Raw genomic sequence first — 19,335 nt, forward strand, 5'->3', positions numbered from 1 at the left:
TATTGGAACTTGTGAAGCCGGTTGATCAGAGTCAGAGGGAAAGCACAGTTCCTCTGACCATTGTATCTTCTGATTCTGAACTCAGAGGGAAGAACATGGCCTTCAGAGTTTCTTGCTTCTGGACTTCAGAGTTTCCACTATTCAGCTTCTGCAACTTCAGAGTCTTCTACACCATCAGAACATCTGAACCTTCAGTGTTTCTTGGTTATCAGAACTTCTGGATCTTCAGAGCTTCTAGTGACTGAGTCCACATCAGAGTTTGTATAACTTCAGAACTTCTGAAGCTTTTCCACTGTTCATACTGAACATGGTGAATGCGAAAGCGTTGCTTGGGTCACTCTTTATACACAGTGCTTCTGATTTGTGTGAGATTGAGTTGAGGTCAGAGCCTGTAAATAGCACACTCAGAAAAACACGTTAGAGTACCACAATTGTTCATATCAAAAGGTTAACTTGTAATCATCAAAACATAGAGTTGTACTACTAGATCAAAACTTGATCTTACAATCTCCCCCTTTTTGATGATGACAAAACTAAGATTTTTGATGAACAATTCTTAAACATTAAACTGAATTCACTCAGAGTTTAGAGATATAGAATAATACTTATCCTGATGTGAATAGTTTATCTTGTTCATTCTGAATTCAAGTCACTGCTTGATTCTGAGCTTAGCTCCCCCTGAATCTAATACTTGATGAAAACGTTAGTAAAGTCTAGATTCTGAGCTAAATGATATAAGAGTTCAGAGTGAAAAACTTATGACATAGATGAAAATCGAATAATCAGAGCGCATAAGTAATCAGAGTCATGGACAAGGTATCAGAGTCTTGGGTATCAGAGTCAACTTAGAATCACTTCAGAAGAAGTGAAATGTATTCCTTGTATTTGCCCAGTGACACATCTATGGTCATGAAGGTGGAACTCTTAAATTCTCCAAAAGAAAAATAAATCACACTAACACATCTTACACATCAAAAACTGGGTTTACTCCCCCTTTTTGTCATAAGAAAAAAGCTTGGGGTGTGAAAAACTTAGCTTGAAGTACAAGGTACTCCCCCTTAGAGAAGGTCTAAGTTTAAAGAAAATGAAAAATATGCAAGAATCAGAGTTAGGCGAAATAAATAGAAGAGTTAATGCAAGAGAAGAACGTTTACCACCGGTCAAGTGAGTAAAGAGAAGGGTCAGTTACCAAGAACTTATCCTCGAGAAACCGTAGGAGCATTAACTTTCAGAGAGAAAGTGAAGCCTATATAAAGCGTTGGAGAGAAAGGTAAGCTTCACACCTCGAACAATTTTCAGTAAAGAAAATGGCATCATACATCGTAGCACTAGAAGAGCTGAGGAAGAAGGCCTTTGAGGAGGACTTGTTCCTGAACATCCGGCATCCAGAGGGTACAACGACCATCGCGGAGCTGACACGGACACTGCTGGAAGAGGACCTGCGTCCAGAGTTGGAGAGAGACCTGAGGGAATTTCTTGCCTTCGTTGAGGAGGTGCAAGAACTCAGCCGGCTTGAACTCAAGCTGCTGGAAAAAAAGAAGGTTTGGAAGAGAAGCTCAAGACTGCAGAAGAGATTCTGGAGAGGGATGAGCTAAAGGACAGGCTCAGCAACATCCAGCATATACTGGAGCGTCTGGAGAAGGATAGGTCAGAGCAGCTCCAGGAGTGCAGAAGAATGAGGAGAGATCCTCCATTCTAGACTTTAGGGAAAGAATGTATGATGTAAATATAAAAGTATGATGAATAAAAAGATTTTTGCAAACATATGTGACACAAATATATATAGAGATGCATATATAATCACAAACGAACAAAGTAGAATAAATAAGTAAAAAGAAACAGAGTTTAACAAAAATAAAACAAAGTTAAAGAAAAAGAAAGAAAATGAAGAGATCCTAAAACTAAGGTTTGTCGGTTCGTCGCAGAAGTTCCATCATCATGTGCTTCATCTCAATCAGCATGGATTCATGAATGTCAAGACGCTGTTCCATGATGTCGAGTCTGGATGAGCTTGACTGAGTAGAACTGGAAGGAACATTCTGAGCAGCTTGAGGATCTGGAATGGAAGCAGAAGCATCAGGAGTAAACACTACTGGTGCAAGTGCTTGGCATCTAAGAGCTTCAGCCTCAGCTTCAAGTCGCTCTGCCTCTAGTCTGGCTTGTTCAGCTTGAGCTGCTGCTAGACGTGCAGCTTCTTCTGCTTGAGCTTTCTTTCTCTTGGCTTCTTCAATAGCTTCAAGAAGCTTATTCCTCTGTTCTTGTTCATGAAGAGCCACCCTTCGAGCAAACCTTTGCCTTGCAGCCTCAATGCTCTGACTTCCCTCTGCATGCAGGAGCTGCATCATAATTGGAACTTGAGCCACTAGCTAAGTGCCCAGATTGTTCCACTCATCAGCCACACATTCAGCATTCTCACTGAGGTCAGTCTGACCGTGCACATTGCGGAGCCTCAAAGAGGCTTCATGATAGAAAATATTGATGCACTCAGAGAGAGATGTGGGTTGGAGGTGAGTATAGGGAATTATGGAGAGGTTGGTTTCAGGAGAGGCTAGGTGATTGCTTCTATGAGCTTCAGAGGCACCGTGTGGAGAACCAGTGTTAATCAGTTGAGCATTGGGTTCAGAGGTTCCAAGGTGAGGGTCTGAAGTTTCAACCAGAGGATGGGGTGATCTAACCGAGGATTGGTTAGACACTGATTGTTCGGGTTCAGGTTCTGGTTGAATAGGCTCTTGTTGGTCAGGGGCAGGGTGAGCTTGTTGAGCCAAAGGGTCTGCCTCTTGTAAAGGATTGGCCAAGATAGGTTCATCTGGGTCTACTAGACGTTCAGGTCTAGGGCCAGGATATCTCCTAGGGCTTGGACAAGTGAGGTAATATTCCTCTAAGGTAGACACCTTTTCTTTTCTGACCTCCATAAATTTTCTAATGGATTCAGAGTTATTGGAGGGAGAAGAATCAGCAACATTGGTTGGGAAGGATACGGGTGTATAGGCTGTGGAAGAGTCTGTATCCGTGGTTCTGTTAGCAGGACGTGCTGATGCTCTGGGAACAGAGTGATCAGAGGTTCTGGGTTGTGGTTCTGTTTGGTTGGGCTCTGGTTGTTCATGGATGATGGGTTCAGAAGATAATGGGTCGTACGGGATGGTAATGAGAGAGGTAGGTTCTTCTGACCTAGAGGGTTGGTTCTGAAGCAAATTCCAGAGAGGTGCTTCAGTAGGGGAAGGTTGAAAGAAGGAAGATCTTGGGGAATGTGGTGGAGTGGTGGTTTGTGCAGCTGGTTGGGATTCAGGAATAGGAGTGAGGGGATTTGAGGAGTGTTTGAGCATGGCAGATATAGGGAGTGCATCAAATAAATTCAAATCATCATCAGAAGCAAGTGCAGGCTTACTTGAATGTGCTGATGATCTAGTCACTCTGGCAGGAGGTTCAGTCCTTCTGACCACTTCAGCAGCTGGTTCCACCCGAGTAGGCTTCACCACGATTCTGACCTGCTTCTTCTTCTTCTTAGGAGGACCATCCTCATTATCACTATCATCACCATCATCAGGCTTTTTCTTCTTCTTCTTGACCAGAGGGACATCGGATTCCTCAGAAGATTCGTCCATTATCATCTTCCTCTGAGCTTTCTTCTTGGGAGGAGAAGGAAACTCTGGAGCTGGCGGCAGTCTGTTGACGAAATCATCAAGATCAATTTCGAATCCTTGAGCCCTTAGGTCTTCAACATAGCACCTGATGGCGTCAGGATTGTCTGCCTGTGTCCACAGAGGGTAGTCATTCAGAGGCATCCTTCTACTTCTGATCTCAGAAGATGTGTCTTCATGAGCAGGAGCAATCTTCTTCTGGACCAAACCCATCTTCTTCAGAGAATTTGCAGTGAAGACATCACTGACAATGGTGCTCAGATCCTCTACACATCCAGCATTGACCAGATCTTGCACCAGGTTGCTTTCAATGAGAAAGTCTGAAAGCAGTCTCCCAAAGGGGATATATTTGATTGCTGACTTGATGGAGGCAGTGGTGCGAGACTTCCGGAGGCATTCCTTCAAGTAGGAGAACAGGAAGTAGGGAAGGCAGATCTTCTTCTGGTCTTGGATGAAGAACAACATCACCTTCTGGTTGAAGTTGATGTAGTCTGGAGAACTGCCCTTCGGTCTCTGGTTTATGCAATGGAGCAGGATTTTGTGCCAGATCCTGAGCTTGGGATGAAGGTCCATCACCTTGTAACTCGTCTTGCCCGGTTTGTAAGTGGTGTACAGGGCCTGGTTGATTATATCCTTGGTGCTGGGTTTCAGCTTCGATTCCGTGAGTTGGAAACGAAACCCATAAGCAGTGTCTGCACCCAGCAAGTTCACGAAGGACTTCTCCGTGATGATGATCTTTCTTCCGAGAATGTACGATACCACCTGAGTATCGTCGCAGTCGGCATGCTTCCAGAATTCCTTGACTAATCTATCATACACCGGTCCTCGAAGTCTGTTGAAGTAATTTCCCCAACCTTGAGCTTGGACTTCAGGACGAAGATCATACCCATTTGTAGCCAGGTTGTCGAGGTTGAATCTCCATTCTGCCAGGACTTGGAGTTCCTCAGGAGGATATACACAGTGAACGGCACAGCCCCGTTCTGCAATTGGAACACTCTGTTCTTGAGCTTGACCTTGATCTGATGTCGGATTCTCAGGGCCCCTTTGACCCGTTGCTAGACCAACTACCATGTGAGGGAACTGAGGTGCATCTGCAGTAGCTCTTCTGGTTTGTCTCACCATGTTTGAAGTGGTTGAAGGTTTGAGGTAGAAGATGAAGGTTGAAAGATGAAGAGAGATCGAGAGAGAAATCGAGAACAAGCGGTTTCGAAAAAGCAGAGAGAGCGAGAGTAAAAACCGGAAGTGAAAGAGATCGTGTGTGTATAGTGAGTTTTGGCAAATAACCGTTGTTGATTCAAAAAGCACTTTAAGATCAACGGTTGAAAATTAAAGATAGATAGTAACAGTAAAATACACAAATCACACACAGGAGAGAAGCATATCTACACGCAATCATAACAGACTGTCACACGGGCACAAGGAACTATGCATCAGAAATACTGACACACGTGTTGTTGTCTCAGCTTCAGAGTCAGTACCAGTGGGTACACACACTCTGATTGAGTTACCTTCTGGACTAGACATCTTCTGATCAAGAAGTATCATAGTCAGAGGTTCTGATCCATCTTCACTCTGGACAAAAGTCCATGTTTAGATTTTTCAGAATAAAATTAAATTTATCCTCTGCTAAGGGCTTTGTAAAGATATCTGCCCATTGATGGTCAGTATCAACAAACTTCAGAAGAAGTACGCCCTTCTGTACATAATCTCTAATAAAGTGATACTTTACCTCAATGTGCTTTGCCCTTGAATGCAAGATAGGATTCTTACTCAATGAGATTGCAGCAGTGTTATCACAATAGATTGGGATATTGCTCTCAAGGATCTGATAATCCTCCAGCTGATGTTTCATCCAGAGCATCTGAGTGCTGCATATTGCTGCTGAGATATATTCTGCCTCTGCAGTTGATAGTGCAATGGTTGATTGCCTCTTGCTTGCCCATGAGACTAGATTGCTTCCCAGAAATTGACAATTTCCGGAAGTACTTTTTCTCTCTGTTCTATCTCCAGCATAATCAGCATCACAGTAACCTGAAAGCTTATACTCTGATGTTTTCTTATACATCAAGCCAAGGTTAGTGGTGCCTTTCAGATACCTTAGGATCCTCTTAACAGCAGTTAAGTGGGTTTCCCTTGGATCTGATTGGAAACGAGCACATAAGTGAACACTAAATAGTATGTCTGGCCTAGATGCAGTTAAGTATAGAAGTGAACCTATCATGCCACGATAGGGCTTCTGACATACTTTACCACTTTTATCTTCTTTCTCCAGAATGCATGTAGGATGCATTGGAGTCTTGGCCACAGTAGATTCCAGCATATTGAACTTCTTCAGAAGTTCTTTAGTGTACTTGCTCTGATGGATATATGTTCCTTCTGGTGTTTGATCAACTTGTATTCCCAGAAAGTACTTTAATTCTCCCATCATACTCATCTCAAATTCAGCCTGCATCATCTCAGAAAATTCTTTGCATAGAGATTGATTAGCAGAACCAAATATAATATCATCAACATAAATTTGCACAATTAAGATATCATCTTTATAAGTCTTGCAAAAAAGAGTTGTATCTACTTTACCCCTTACAAACTCATTCTCCAGAAGGAATGAGCTAAGTCTCTCATACCATGCTCTGGGAGCTTGCTTCAGACCGTAGAGTGATTTCTTCAATTTGAACACATGGTCTGGTTTCTTCTCATCTTCAAAACCTGGGGGTTGATGAACATAGACTTCCTCTGAAATACAACCATTTAGAAAGGCACTCTTTACGTCCATCTGATGTAGAACTATGTTGTGATTTACTGAGAAAGAGATCAACAGTCTGATTGCCTCCAGTCTTGCTACTGGAGCAAATGTTTCAGTGTAGTCTATTCCTTCCTGCTGGCTGTAGCCTTGAGCAACTAGCCTTGCCTTGTTTCTGACTACATCTCCTTTCTCATTCAGCTTGTTTCTGAATACCCACTTCGTTCCAATAACATGGACACTCTCAGGTTTCTTCACTAAGCTCCAAACATCGTTCTTGGAAAATTGATTCAGTTCTTCTTCCATGGCCAGAATCCAATCCTTGTCCTGAAGAGCTTCATCTATGGACTTGGGTTCAATTAAGGACACCAATCCTTTCAGACTGAGCAAGGTCTCTTCAGAGGGTCTGAAGGCAGATCTGGTTCTGACTGGTTCGTCTTTGTTGCCCAGAATCAATTCCTTAGGGTGAGCTGCAGTGATTCTGCTCTTCTTCAGAGTTTGTGAGTTAGAGGGACCAGCTTATTCATCTGGTTCATCTTCCTCTGGCTCAGCTTCCTCTGGAGCTTTGCCTTTGTCAGAAACAATAATGCTTAAATCTGCAAACTTTTCAACTAGCTTTGACTGGTCAGAGTCAAGCTTATCGTCAAATCTAACATGAATAGATTCTTCAATAGTCTTAGCATCAGTATTATAAAATCTAAAACCTTTAGATCTCTCAGAGTAACTGAGTAATAGACACTTAGAAGACTTAGCATCAAATTTATGCAATCTATCCTTAGTATTGAGAACATAACAAACACAGCCAAAAGGATGAAAATAAGAAATGTTGGGTTTTATGTTCTTCCACAATTCATAAGGAGTCTTATTCAGAATTGGTCTCACAGAGATTCTGTTCTGAATGTAACATGCTGTATTTACTGCCTCTGCCCAAAAGTGCTTAGCCATGCCAGTTTCTTGGAGCATGGTTCTAGCCATCTCCTGAAGAGTTCTGTTCTTCCTCTCAACAACACCATTTTGTTGAGGAGTTCTGGGACAAGAGAAATCATGTGCAATTCCATAGGAATCAAACAGACTCTCAAACTTGTCATTCTCAAACTCTCCACTATGGTCACTTCTGACACGCACAATCCTACAAGCCTTCTCGTTTTGCACTTGAGCAATGAAGGTAGAGAACACAGCATGAGACTCATCCTTGCGGGTTAGAAACTTTACCCATGTCCAGCGGCTATAGTCATCAACGATAACCATCCCATATCTCTTGCCACCTATAGACTCAGTTTTCACTGGTCCAAAAAGGTCGATATGCAGAAGTTCCAACGGCCTTGAGGTTGAGACAACATTCTTTGCCTTGAAAGGGACTTTTGTGAATTTGCCTTTCTGACATGCTTCACAAAGAGCGTCTGAAGCGAACTTCAGATTGGGTAAGCCCCTGACAAGGTTTAGCTTGCTCAGCTGAGAAATCTTTCTCATACTGGCATGCCCTAACCGTCTATGCCATACCCACTGCTCTTCATTAACAGACAGAAGGCACTTCACATTCTGAGCCTCCAACTCAGATAATATGATCTTATAGATGTTGTTCTTCCTCTTGCTGTTAAACAGAACAGAGCCATCGATCTGACTTACAGCCCGGCAGGACTTTTGATTGAATATAACATCATAACCCTTGTCAGCTAATTGACTTATAGACAATAAGTTATGTGTTAAGCCGTCTACCAATAACACATTATCAATGCATGGACTACTATCTACACAAATAGTACCAGTACCAACAATTTTACCCTTTTCATTTCCTCCAAAGCCAACTTCGCCTCCAGGCTTAAGTTTTAGCTCGCGGAACATACGCCTTTCTCCCGTCATGTGACGCGAGCATCCACTGTCCAGATACCATGATTGGTGTTTCAGTGGAGCTATCAAGGATATCTGCAACATAGATAATCTTGTCCTTAGGTACCCACTTTCTAGGTCCTTTCTTGTTAGTTACCCCAGAGGTTCTGATCACCTTGGGTGTCTCAACATGATATTTTAAAGGAATATTTGCATGATATTTAGTCATAGAGAAGGATCCCTTTTTAAGAGGGTTTTTAGCAACTTTAGAAGGTACAGGATCAGGCAATATGGTACCAGAGGGAACAAAGCATTCATACAAGGATTTAGCTTTAGACACAGAGGGCTCATTTCTAATTGGTTTAGAATAGCCAATGCCATGCATTCCATTTCTGCTTACGCCATAGATCATTGAAGCCATTAAGCTTCTATCCACGCTTTTAGCTAGGAATCTTTGAAAAGACTTTTCATACTTAGATTCATTTCTACAATCAGAGGCATCACATGCAACAATTTCTTCTAACTTAGCAATTTGGTTCTTAAGCACAGAGTTAGAATTGATCAAGGCATGATTATCATTTTTCAAATCAGAGATAATTTTCTCATGTTCAGAAGGAGTCTTGGAAACAGCAGATAAGTTCTTTTTAAGCTTCTTATGCTTAGACAATAAGGAGTTATACTTATCCATAATATCAGACAATGCATGTTTCAGTTCAGAGGTAGAGAAAGAAGCGAATACCTCATTTTCATCGTCTGAGTTAGGATCTCCTTCTGATTCTGAGTCAGAGTCAACAGCTCCCTTTGACTCTGCTTCCTTGTCTTTGACAATCGCCATGAGTCCTTGGACTTCACCATCAGAGTCAACATCCTCTGACTCTGATTCATCAAATGTCACCATCAGACTCTTCTTCGTCTTGAAGTGTTTCTTTGGCTTCTTGTCCTTCTTCAACTTTGGACAGTCACTTTTGTAGTGCCCTGATTCTTTGCACTCGAAGCATGTGACTTCCTTAATTGAGGACTTCTTCTGGCCTGAGGATTCAGACTTTCCTTTTGCCTTTCCAGAGCCTTTGTACTTGCTCTGCCTGTGCTTCCAGATTCGGTTGAGTCTCTTGGAGATCAGAGTCAGCTCATCTTCATCAGAATCTTCTGATGCTTCTTCAGATTCCTCTTCTTCAGCTTGAAGAGCTTTTGACTTCTCCACCTTAGCCTTTTCAGATTTGGATTTCAAGGCTATGGACTTTTTCCTCAGATCTTGCATCTCTGAGCGCTTCAGCTCATGGCATTTCAAAATGCTGATGAGTTCTTCTAAACTCATATTCTCAACGTCTCTCGTGAGCTCTATTGAAGTCACCAAAGGCATCCAACTTTCAGGAAGACACCTGATGACCCTTATGACATGATCTTTTGTTGTGTAGCTCTTGTTGAGAGGTCGTATGCCAGCTACAAGCAACTGAAATCTGGAGAACATTTCTTCAATGGACTCATTTGGCTCCATGATGAAGGATTCATACTTTTGGATCAAAGACAATGCCTTTGATTCTTTGACTTTCTTGTTTCCTTCATGAGACATCTTCAGAGATTCGAAAATGCCTTTAGCAAACTCACGATCTGTAATCTTCTGGTACTCTTCATAGGAAATAGCACTTAGAAGAATTGCTCTTGCTTTGTGATGTTGTGAGTACAGCTTCTTTTGATCTGCGGTCATCTCTGACCTTGGGATCTTCTTGCCATCTGCATCGACTGGACGCTCGTAGCCATCCACAATAATATCCCAGAGATCTGCATCGAAACCCAGAAAGAAACTTTCCAGTCTATCTTTCCAATATTCGAACCTTTGACCGTCGAACATAGGAGGCTTTGCATTGTAACCATCTCTTTGAGTTTCACTGGTGGTGGCAGCCATTGTTTTTCACACCGGCCCGGATCACTGAACACTGTTAGGTGTGGTAATCAGAACTTGCGCTCTGATACCAATTGAAGGTATGAAAAACGGTAGAAAGGGGGGGTTTGAATAACGTTTTCAGTATAAAACTTCCACCTTAAAGATTTTGACAAATCTTTCGAGAACTTAAGTGCTAAAGATAAGAGATAGAAAAGCACACAAGGATTTTATCCTGGTTCACTTGATAAATCACTCAAGCTACTCCAGTCCACCCGTTAAGGTGATTTCTTCCTTCTTATAATGAAGGCAATCCACTAATCAGGTAAGAGTTACAACTGCACTTGAAACCTACAAGTGACTAACAATTACACTGACTTAGCTCACACTAAGATTCACTCTCTTAGTCTTCTCTAGGATCCGATCAACCTTGATCTCCTAAAGGAACTAAACAAACTGTTTATCAAAGAATTGTTTACAAGAGATTTGCTTTTAAAAAGCTAATAGTAAACTCAATGAATTTCAGATGAAAGAAAACTTAGAAGATTTTGAATATGTCTTGCGTATATGAATGCTTCTTCTTCTAGCCGTTTCTTTCAGTCTTCAGCCTCTTTATATACTCCAAGGATTAGGGTTGAGCGATGCATGGGAAATGCTACCGTTGGAGGGCAGTTCTGGAAAATCCAGCTTCTGCTGTGGCTGAGAACGTTAGGTAGGTCGTCAGGAAGGTACAGTTGCTTTTGTACTTGGATAGCGACGCGACCTTTAAACCTAGGAGACTTCTGATCAGGGGAATGCTTCATATTGGAACTTGTGAAGCCGGTTGATTAGAGTCAGAGGGAAAGCACAGATCCTCTGACCATTGTATCTTCTGATTCTGAACTCAGAGGGAAGAACATGGCCTTCAGAGTTTCTTGCTTCTGGACTTCAGAGTTTCCACTATTCAGCTTCTGCAACTTCAGAGTCTTCTACACCATCAGAACATCTGAACCTTCAGTGTTTCTTGGTTATCAGAACTTCTGGATCTTCAGAGCTTCTAGTGACTGAGTCCACATCAGAGTTTGTATAACTTCAGAACTTCTGAAGCTTTTCCACTGTTCATGCTGAACATGGTGAATGCGAAAGCGTTGCTTGGGTCACTCTTTATACACAGTGCTTCTGATTTGTGTGAGATTGAGTTGAGGTCAGAGCCTGTAAATAGTACACTCAGAAAAACACGTTAGAGTACCACAATTGTTCATATCAAAAGGTTAACTTGTAATCATCAAAACATAGAGTTGTACTACTAGATCAAAACTTGATCTTACATAGATTCTCCAGGACGATCTCCTAACACTTGTTCACAAATAAAGGCTTGCTCCTCTGGGAATTCCTCAAAATCACCTTTAGAGAAAAACCACAGAAATACTATCAGAATCTATCGAAAACTAAGTTATCGATACTTACTAAGGTTACTCGAAGTAATCTATACTCTAAGGTACGATAATCTAGCGCGAAAGGACAAGTTTTCGGAAAAGGAATTTTCCCCCTCCTCCTCTATAGGGCTCGGCCACTTTTCACAATTGTGGGGCTCGATTTTTCTTCGATCAAACTTGGTTCCTATGCTTTCATTAGCCGTAACTAAGGGTATTCTGAACTCGGAAAAATTATCGGATCAAAAACTGTCGCAGGGGTATTTTGGTCATGATTTTTAACTTAGAAATTTCAAAACTGGAATCCCAAAAACCAAATTTTGCAGGGACGTTACTAATGACGTTTATGACAACTAATCCTCTAACACTATGCTAAGGCGATATTTTTTAGCCTAAAGGTTGAAGCTTTACCTCAAAAACTCCAAAAATGGGTATTTAAGGCTAAAATTGATTCCGGCGGAATTCCGGCGACATAACGGAAAATCTAATCCGGCAGAAGTGATCTTGGGCACATATAGAAGAGGTTTAGAATCAGAAATGAAAGATTCAGGATAGTTTTGCAAAAACCCATAAACTATCCGCTCAGAAAACTCTACAGAAAAGTTATGGAAAAAGCGATCAGAGGTAAGGATTAGCGACTATACCTCGAAAAACCTTGAAGCAGCAACTAACGGATCAACGATCAAGCAAGAAATGAAGAAAATCTTCTCCTCCTCCTCTCCTCTCAAACTCGCGGCCTTGGTGGGTAGAAAATGGTGGAGTTTTGTGATTTCTTCTCACTTGCTTGCTATATATAGAAGATGGCAAATCGCGGGAAAATGAAAGTTTCGCGAATCTGATTTTTCCGGCGTCATTCTCCGTGAATTAATAGATATGTTTTGGCAAAAGAATTCCAAAACCATAAAGAGGTCTCCTTGTATTTTTGGCAACTAATGCATAGTCGGTATAAAACTATTTTACCCGATAAGTTGCTTTTTGCATCGAATGTCGGAATAGAAAACTTCCTTCTGAAGAAAGATTGAAATCATCAAGAGAAATGGGTGTACGCGTGTGGAATATTCATTTGAAGCTCTGAATAGAAAAATTCTTCATTGTCGAGAAATTCTAGGGTTTTGAAATACCAGGGATTCGGTTTCGGCAAACTTCCGATGATTGGAATCGGACGTTCGTAGTTTCTAGAGTTTCGCCTCGAAACGATTGTGATATATGGAAAAAGAGAAGTTCTAACATTTCTCTGAAGATTTTTGGAATTAACTTCCGTCGTGCCTAAAAGTGAAAATTAGCTATATACTAGGGTTTCTGACCTAGGTTTAAGCGTAAAACGATCGTGCTATAACTTTTATCGATCATAATGCAATCCTTGAACTTTTCCTGAACTTTCTCCTTCATAAATATATTTCATTTAATAAACTTTCGTTCAGGTTTCCCTTCACATTACATCAACCCTAATCGTGAATAAGATTTTATTCACTTAGCATAAGCTTAAAAACTTGGGTCTTACAAAAATATATACAGATCCAGAAATGTGAGTTTGAAAGTTATAAGTACAATCCACTAGGAGAAAGTCGGCCTCAAAATGGCCTAAGCAAAGACCCCTACAGTCCGACTGACTCAATGTGATCCCTCAGTAAGAGAACCACACAAAAAGTCATGCGTCGGGAACCTACCCTGTCCCAAAAGCTAAACGAATCAGAGCTCTACACAAAATATGGTGCCTGCCTAAACCTACCTTCCCAGTACCGAGTCCACAGCGAACTGAAGTTGGCAAGTTGAAGCTCAGCTCCATGCGTGGTAAAACTCCCTTCGTCAGACGTCCACGCTCGTCAGTCCGGTCCTCCATGACCTTCCCGGTACGTCGCCCGATGACCCACAAGATCGATTCACCCAAGCGGTAGGGGCATGTCGATCAATCCGCTCAAACCTGATCCCCCCCGAGGGAGAGACCATCGAAACCCAATCCGCCATCGACATCTGGCAGCAGGCCGACCGCCCAAACACAAACATGAAACCAAAGCCAAGGCGCTAGGGTCAACTCACGGAATAGAGTAGATATACAAACATCATGTGATTGGGGGATATATATATATATATATATTATATGTTATTAGATATATATATATATATAAATATATTCCTAGCATGTTATCGGCTCTAACAATAATTCAGTAAAGCAAACAGCACACAATTCCAATCAAGGTGAATGTATGCACGAAATGCAATTCAATATGATCCGGATAGTTGTTTGGGATGGGCACCATCGAGTCAGTCCTAACACCGGCCCAGTGTTTTACCATTTCCGCTCGGGTGTCGCTTACAAACCCATGCATAGTCGGATCAGCCCGCTATGCCGAAGATACATCTTTGTGTAATTCGATGAAGGCAATTCCCCAACCATCGTGAAGCATTCCCGTTCTTCACTAGTGAAGCATTCCCGTTCCTCACTATTGGTGAAGCATTCCCGTTCTTCACCGAATGATGCATGATGCAATATGGTTAGCCAAACATCGAATCGTCCTCACAACACAAGTGTTTAGCTTAAAACCCAATTTCAAAAACCCAATTTGAAAACCCAAGAGTTTAGTGTCGGTCAATACAAACAAATCCAACAACAAGAGTACTAGAGTACTCGGTGACTTTCAATCATCACCGTAGCTCACCTCAGTGGCTTTCCCCAATTCCCAGTAACTTCAAGACTTGACGACTTTTCCCCGTCTTTCGCAATCATTTTCCCCTTTAGGTTCCCTATGGTTCATTCGTTAATGAAAACGTTTCGAATTTAATTAGTCAGGTTATGAGTTTAACTCTTTGAAGACTAAGTTCTCTAAGGTCTTTAGTTTTCGAAATTCTATTCATTCTATGTTTTCCAAAAACCCACCAAATGTAACCCCCGGGGAAAGTCTACGTATATAAACGATAGCTAAGTCTCAAACCTTGAGTTTGGACTTGTCTAGTGTTGTTCATCCAACCCGAAAAATCAAAAGGAATCAGTTCAGTGATTCTTCGCTCCGAAGTCGCGTCAAAACGCACAATTCAATAACATCTCAATACCATAAGTTATGGAAAACATCATAACATTAGTTCATCATCATAATCAATCAAAGTAAAGCATAAGTCGAATTTATCGACGCCTATCATGCAATCTTAGCTAGTAGGGAAGTTGCCCTAACCTCGAGTTGCTCCAGTCTCGTGGTCTAGGTTTCCTTTACACAATTGCTCTAAGAAACCCAAAGTTCTTTCAACTGAACCTCGGAGAAAACAAAGCAGAAATCCATACAAAATCGATTAGCTCGACCACAAAACAGCTAAATAACGATAGACAAAGCATCGAAGCTTCAGAATACGACAATCGGGTACGAAAAGACAAGTTTTCGAAAACGAAAAACTCCCCCCCTTGCCTAAGCTCTTGGCCATAAAGAGAAAAGAGCTCCGGCTCTTTTTCTTTGATCTAATCTGTTTACAAGGTAGTTTTAGGGTAAAACTAAGGCAAAGAAACTGTCGGAAAAATTTTCGGACGATCGGATCGAAATACGGGTATTTAGGGGCGTTTTGGTCCAAAATAAAAGCTCAAAACCTCAAAGTTAACACTTCGGAAAAAAAATTTGACAGCGATGTTCCTAACGACATTTGTAGCAACTAATCCTAAAGGCACGAAGTCAGATTACGACTTTTCGACATTAAAGTTTCGAAATGTGCACAAAAAGGGTTTTTACACAGTTTTTCAGATCTTGGACAACTCGATCGAAATCGACGAATAACGACGAGTGTTCTAGGCTCTTGGGCACGTACAGAAGATACCCCAAGCGAAAAATCAAGAAAAACAGATAGTTTTACGAAAAGCTCGAAACTTTGAGCACAGAAACGATCTCCAAAATCCCAAAAGCGGTGTAAGTTAATCTGTCCCGAAAAACTACTTTTTGCTGTGAAGGTCAGACGACAAAACTTCGTTCTGAAAAAGATCGGAAACACCGAAAAAAATTTGGCATCGCGGACGGAAACTTTGTTAAAACCTCCGAATAGAAAAAGTCTTCATTCAGTGATTGAATTTAGGGTTTCGAAGAAAAGAAATTAGCGTCGTCGGACTTCCGAGAAGTGAATACTATCGTGCGTACAGTCCAGGGTTCCGAAATGAAACACTGGTCGAAGGAATAATAAAGAGAACTTCTTATTTTCCCAAGGATTTGAAATCTCACTTAAACGTTGCTTTAAAAGCGAAATTAGCCTATTCTGGACACTCTCGCCATAAGGCAGGTGTGCAGACGACTCGCACTAACCTAAAACAACTATGAAACATTCCTCAAGACGTTCCTGAACTTTCTTCTTCATTAATCTTTCTCGAACAGCGAACCTGTCACGCTTATACTGATTCTACGCGTGAGTCGAAAATTAAACTTGCTCTGTAAATCCAGGTCTTACATCTCGCAAGACGGGACGATCACGTGGGACAAACCCACCTCATCGCAACTTTAGCGTCTCAAAAGACAGGAGAATCACGTGGGACAAACCCACCTCATCGCCACTTAGGGTAATACACAACATTCTGATAGATAGATATCAACTGTAACACCCCGATTTCGGTGGCGTCACTTTAGTAACTCAAAATAAAATAAAGCGGAAAAGCAGGTATTTTTTTGTTTTGTTTAAATAAAAAGACTTGTCGAAATAAAGACTCAACCCAATCGCGATTAACAGCGATTAATATACAATACAACCACAGCCCTCGCTGCAACTAAAAACATCGTCACGAGTGACCTCCAGTGACGGAAAGGTAGTGCCCGTGGGCAAATATGTACAAACTAAAACAAAAGGTTAAGTATTCTGAGTACAGTCCTCCAACGAAAGTAAGTCGGCCCAAAACGGCCTCAAAAGACTTCCTACGTCCGACAAACTCCCTGTGATCCTCATGGAAGGGAATCACACGAAGAGCTAATAGTCGGGGACCTGCCCTGCCCCAAAATAAGGAATGACAATCAGAGCTATGACTCTAACAACCAACTCAAAGACTCTAACCACCCATAACCCACACTACTTTCATCGATCCTTCCTCGATCAGGCCTGAAGTCCGGGTCCTCGTCGAAAGCTTCAGTAATAGTCATTACGCTCCGGGTCTTTCCCGCACAACGAATCATCAGGAACCGGCTGACGGACGCGTGGCAGCAGGCCGACCGCCCAAACACAAACATACACACAAAGCCAAGGCGCTAGGGTCAACTCACGGAATAAAATAGATAATACAAACAACATGTGATAAAGGGGGTATATATATGTTGTATATATACGTATGTCATGTATTGCCTACCCTAAGGTTGATACATAGCATGTTTATCAACATAAAATCATCAAGATATATATAACGATGTTTATCAACAACAAATCACAATAACATCCACAAGTATGGTTAGGTGCATGGCGTGCCAGTGCAAGGTCATGCTCAAAAGATGATCCGGATAAAAATGTCACCATCTCGATGGATGGGACAAGCCAAGCACCTCGCTTTTTATGAAGCAGCACGCTCCTGTGAAGCAGCACGCTTGTGAAGCAGCTAGCTCCATTTGGGGCATCTAGCTCCGTTGAAGTCCGATCTGATATCGTCCTTCGGAAAGCAGCACACTTTCCAAGAAATGTATGCATGAATGCAATATGGTTAGCCAAACAACGAATCGTCCTCACCAAGGCACGCGTGTCTAGCTAGAGTACATTGTCTCTACAATACCCTAAGGTAAACAAAGAAGTGCTAATCGCATTTTGTAACTTTACTAGTCACTTGGGCTCACCGTCACGATGGCCAAACAAACTGCTCAACGAGCAAAAGAATGCATCTGGCATTCAGTGACTTTTCAAGTTACTTTGACTCACCAGCTCGATGGTCAAATGGACTGTTCAACGAACAAGGAGAATGCTGCTCGCACTCAGTGACTTTTCAATTTACTCAGGCTCATCAGCTCGATGGCCGAAAGGCTGCTCAATGAGCAAAGATGGTGCACTCGCACTTGGGGACTTTCCAATCATCCCAGGCTCATCCTTTGGATGGCTAGATAAACCACTAAAGGAACAAAAGGTGCTATCGCACTCAAAGTTTTCCTCACACTTAGATTGTCGACCCTTCCCGTTTTCCAAACCATTTTCACATCCTAAGTCTTTTCCAAGAGGTTATCATCATTATTTAAAAGTGTTCTATCTTTGATTAGTGTATTATGAATTTCATTTACAAATCAAGTTCTGATTTCGTTTGTTTCAAAACTCTATAAGTAAAAAGATCCCAATAAACCCAAGTAATTCCCCGGGAAGGTCTCGATTCCTAAAACAATAAAGGCTCGAACCTTGGTTCGACCTATCAAACATTCCCAAAACAAACCCGTCATTGCCATGACGAAGATAAGTGTAATCCACACTCCGAAAGTCGCATTAAATGCACGAATACAGTCAGCACAATTTAATCTTAAACACAAATACATCAAGCTCTATTGAGCGATGAAACATTAATGCAGTGCTGCAAAACATAACCCTGTCATGTCCACTAGAAGGCGATAAGACAGAAACCAGTAAACGGCCGAAGCCTCAGAAAACGGAGACACACGTCTCATATAAGTTCACTCGGCCGAAGCCTCCAGAAAACATTTTTCAGAACAGTTCATACAATATTTGTGCAGAATTTAACAAATAAGTCGAACAAGTCGACTCTAGGTCATTAACTAATAACGGTGAGTTGCCACTCACGATCACAATACATTCAAGTCGAATTTATCGACGCCTACTGATATGATTTGGGAACACAAAGGATCGTCTTGAAAACCGAGGACAAAAGATAGGAACTTGACCCTAACCGCGACCTGCCGGTAGAACCAAGTTATCAAGATAAAGGGGAACTTGACCCTAACCGCGACCTGCCGGTAGAACCAAAGTTATCAAGTTTAGTTCTTAACCCAAGAACAAATGGGAAGCTCTCACAAATATGAGAAAACTCAATATCATTCAGATTCAAAAACTGATTTGTTCCATACATTGAGTCCCTATTTATAGGCTAAGTGGGATGCTACTCTTTCCAATAAGTAATAATGCTCCCACTTACATTTAATAGACTCCACTAGAGATTTATAGCTCCACTAGCATTGGAAACTTGAGTAAAAACCCACTATTCCTAAAGATGAGTCAAAGGCTCATAAAAGACATTTTAAACCAACTAGGGGGAATACAAAATGTCATCAGAAAATTCACCCCTAAATTAAATACGAAAATTCAAAAGAGAATAAAATATTGGACTTATTTTGTAGTTATGAAGGTCCAATAATTATTAGTCTCTAATTTGTATAATTTCAGCTCATGAATGCATCTTTAACATGGAGATTGGGCTCTTGACAAATCTGCCTTCATGTTGGGTCCAAACCATCATTCTTAATTTGAAGAAAAAATCCTTGCAAAGCTTGATTCATTCCTTTAGGCTTGGACCTTGTAATTGGACATCCTATTCCTTGGAAAGAGTCTATGAATGGGCTGGTCCGATCTCTATCATCCAAGGAATAGGATGTCCAATTACAAGGTCCAAGCCTAAAGGAATGAATCAAGCTTTGCAAGGATTTTTTCTTCAAATTAAGAATGATGGTTTGGACCCAACATGAAGGCAGATTTGTCAAGAGCCCAATCTCCATGTTAAAGATGCATTCATGAGCTGAAATTATACAAATTAGAGACTAATAATTATTGGACCTTCATAACTACAAAATAAGTCCAATATTTTTATTCTCTTTTGAATTTTCGTATTTAATTTAGGTGAATTTTCTGATGACATTTTGTATTCCCCCTAGTTGGTTTTAAATGTCTTTTATGAGCCTTTGACTCATCTTT

The 19,335-nt window shown here is 41.4% G+C and overlaps 1 pseudogene; it reads left to right on the plus strand.

Moving 5' to 3' along the window:
- LOC130744273 (uncharacterized) overlaps positions 1 to 19,335 on the plus strand; it is a 79,617-nt pseudogene that overhangs the window by 46,501 nt on the left and 13,781 nt on the right.

This window comes from Lotus japonicus, chromosome 3, assembly GCF_012489685.1.
Source record: "Lotus japonicus ecotype B-129 chromosome 3, LjGifu_v1.2".
NCBI lineage: Eukaryota > Viridiplantae > Streptophyta > Magnoliopsida > Fabales > Fabaceae > Lotus > Lotus japonicus.